The 3,666-nt window shown below is 39.7% G+C and overlaps 1 pseudogene; it reads left to right on the top strand.

Moving 5' to 3' along the window:
* The first annotated feature begins 754 nt into the window (after nucleotides 1–754).
* LOC103257935 lies at nucleotides 755–1,648 on the top strand (annotated as a pseudogene).
* The last annotated feature ends 2,018 nt before the right edge of the window (nucleotides 1,649–3,666 follow it).

Raw genomic sequence — 3,666 nt, 5'->3', positions numbered from 1 at the left:
CATAAGTTATTTTCACGTGTCTGGCATACATTGTGATGTGCATGCAAGGTAATATACTATAAGATTAAAAATGTTTTCTTCATTTTTTGTGTTTGGTTTTAATGTATTATTTGTGTTAAAAGTACTATAAACCTCTTAGAGCATAGTACTACTATATAGCTGATCGTGTTGGTTGGGTACCTAGGCTACCTTGTGTTAGTTGAACTTAAACAAATTAGACTTATGAATGAACTCTTGGGAAGGAGCTCATTTGTATGCAGGTGACTTACTGTAGTACGTATTACTTATGTTGATGAAAAAGCCAAAAAATTATTCAAAGAGGTTTATTCTGAGCCAAATATGAATGACCAAGGCCAGAGGCACAGTACCAATAAATTTTGAGATTATGTGCCGAAGGTGACTGGTTGCTTCTTGGTTTTATACCTTTTAGGGGTATAGGAGTTTACAAGCAAGGGCATAGATCAATACACGGGATGTTTGCATTAGGTTTGGCCCAGAAAGGCAGGACATCTCAAAGTGGGGGGCATACAGGTCATAGATGGATTCAGAGATTTTCTGATTGGCAATTGGTTGAAAGAGAAAGCAGTGAAAAGAATTGCGTTAGGATAAGGATGCTTGTGGAAGCCAAAGTTATTGTTAGGTAGATGAAGTCTCTAAATAACAAGTTTCAGAGAAAATAGTTGGTAAATGTTTTAAAAGGTGTCAGACTCGCTTTTTCTCCAAAACAAACAAACAAAAAAACACCAAATGGCTCATGACGCTGGTGCAGCGGGAGGGCCCGGAGGCCCCAGGGTCCCGCAATGGGAACCTGGGTTGTTCTCTCGGAGGTTTCCGAAGCGGCCTCCAGGGCCAAGGTCGCGGCAGTGGTCCGGTCGGGGTGAGGCCGCGGAGTTCGTGAAGGCAAGGTCGAGGACAAGGAGTGGATGCCAATCACCAAGTTAGTCGCCTGGTCAAGGACAGGACGATCAAGTCACTGGAGGAGGTCAATCTCTTCTTCCTGCCCGTCAAGGAGTCTGATATCATCAACTTCTTCCTTGGAGCCTCTCTGTAGGATGAAGTTTTGAAGATCGAGCCCGTGCGAAAGCAGACCCGCTCTGGCCAGCGGACCAGATTCAAGGCGTTTGTTGCCATCGGGGACTACAATGGCCTAGGTCTAGGCCTAAGTGCTCCAAAGAAGTAGCCACTGCCATCAGGGAGCCATCATGCTAGTCAAGCTGTGTCCATCGTCCCTGTGCGGAGAAGCTACTGGGGGAACAAGATCGGCAAGCCCCACACCGTCCCTTGCAAGGTGACTGCCCGCTGCGGCTCTGTGCTGGTGCGCCTTATCCCTGCCCCCAGGGTCACTGGCATCGTCTCGGGGCGTGCCCAAGAAACTGCTGATGATGGCTGGCATCAATGACTGCTATACCTCGGTCAGAGGCTGCACTGCCACCCTGGGCAACTTCACCAAGGCCACCTTTGATGCCATCTCTAAGACCTATAGTTACTTGACCCCTGATCTCTGGAAAGAGATGGTATTCACCAAGTCTCCTTAACAGGAATTCACCCACCATCTCTTCAAGACCACGCTAGAGTCTCCATGCAGAGGACCCAGGCTCCAGTGGTGGCAGTTGAAAACACAGGGTTTTCATACAAAAAAATAAAGTGAACCAAGTCCCACCCCCTCAAAAAATAAATAAATGCAAAATAAAAGGTGTCAGACTCTTCCTAGGGAAGGAGATTCTCTGCATATGCACATTCCCCCAAGAGATGGCATCACAGGGTCATTTCTAAATATGTCAACAAAACATATTTTAGGGTAAGATATTTTTATTTCCTTAGGCACCTACTATCTATCTTGTGTTGTCATCCCAGAGTCAGGTTGGAATTTGGTATCTTATTGCCACCATCTGTTTTGGCAGTCTTATGGTCTTCATTTTAATATTAATGCTAGTCAGTTGTAGCTAAAACTCCGCAAAGGAGAGGATATATTAAAATGTATCTGATCTCCTTCCTCGTCTTGGCCTGGAGTTCGTCTTTCAGATTACTCTTGGCTCAGAGGGGGTCCATTCAGTCAGTTGGGGGCTGAAAATTTTATTTTGGGTTTACACTTATAAGTGGATATCTGAGCCAAAAAAATTTTCTATTTTATACAAATGTTTTATAAATTGTTTATGGCATACTGGAAAATTAAAGGAAATTCTCAATGTATTAAAAGCTGCAGTATTTAGAGCAGAAATTGCATTCTCATACTAACAGATAAAAAATGTTGAAGATGATACAAAAAAGCTTATGCCAAGAAAGCAATAATATAATGAACAAAATCTTGTCAGACTATCCGACTTTAGAAAACAAAAAAGCAATTTTTTTAAATGTTAACTTAGAAATCCAATAAGGAAGAAATATGAACAAATTAGTTTAAATTAAAGATAATGATAAAACCTACTTCTATAAATATTGCTTTAGGCAAATATTTTGGTTATTAATAAGCAAGTCAAATGCTTAAATTTAAAAAAAAGTCTATGAACGGTCAATTGTTTTAAAGCAATCTTAAAATACCTGATTTTGCTATTTTCTCACCTTCATAACCTATTTAAGTAAAACATGAGAATGCTATCTGAAGCTATTATGATCTAGTTGTATGCTATATGGAAAGATTTTTAAAAATTATATCAAATGGAATTTATAGTAAAATCAACTTTTTTCAGGAAATGGGGAAAGTTCTATATAGAGAGAGCAAAGCAATAGTACCAGCTTCTCATATATTTTTTAAACTACTTATTGACACTAAACTAAAAAAAGACTATACAGTAACCTATAGATAACCCCAGTTTTATCATCGGAAAAACATCAGACAGATACCATTTGAGAACAGTGCACAAAATACCAGAACAGCATTCCTGAAAATTATCAAGGTCAGTAAAAATAAGAAACAATAACTAAATTTAACATGATTCTGAATGGGATCATTTATTTATTTATTTATTTATTTATTTGATTTGGAGTCTCACTCTGTCACCCAGACTGGAGTGCAATGGCCGCTCCCGGCCACCGCAGCCTTGACCTGCTGGGTTCTGGCGACCCTTCCGCCTCAGCCTTCCGAGTAGCTGGAACTACAGGCATGTGCTATCACTCCCGGCAAAATTTTGATTTTTATTGTAGAGAAGAGGTCTCACCAAGTTGCCCAGGTGGGTCTCGAACCCATGGACTCAGGCAATCCACTCACCTCAGCCTCCCAAAGGCACGGGATTACAGGCTGAGACACCGAGCCCGGTGGTAAGCATTTAGTGATTCTACAGAAATGTTTAGCACGTTAATATTCAAGCATTTATTCAAAGTGTGTGATTTTGGTTTAAAATAATAGGCACCAAATGAAGACCTAGAGGTCTAATTAAGCAATAATTGAGATTGCTGAAATTACAGAGAGCTTTTTAAAAAATATGTGCTATTGAATAAGCTTATATCAATATTGAAATCCTAATTTTATGTTATTTATATATTGGGACATTTTAGAAAAATTATTGTCTTTGTGTAGCAGAGATATTTTAACATATCTTATAAACTATATCAAATAGAGAATAGTGATTGTTCTTGATTATTAATCTGTTGTAACATTCTTACCTCTTTAAAACTTTTCTGGTCAAATATGCCATCTGTCTACTGGCCCACACTACAGATGCATAAGCT

Source organism: Carlito syrichta, unplaced genomic scaffold (assembly GCF_000164805.1).
Source record: "Carlito syrichta isolate Samal-C Ts95f unplaced genomic scaffold, Tarsius_syrichta-2.0.1 Scaffold301905, whole genome shotgun sequence".
In the NCBI taxonomy this organism is placed as follows: domain Eukaryota; kingdom Metazoa; phylum Chordata; class Mammalia; order Primates; family Tarsiidae; genus Carlito; species Carlito syrichta.
Note: the sequence above shows the minus strand (reverse complement) of the source record. Positions and strands in the feature narration are given on the sequence as shown.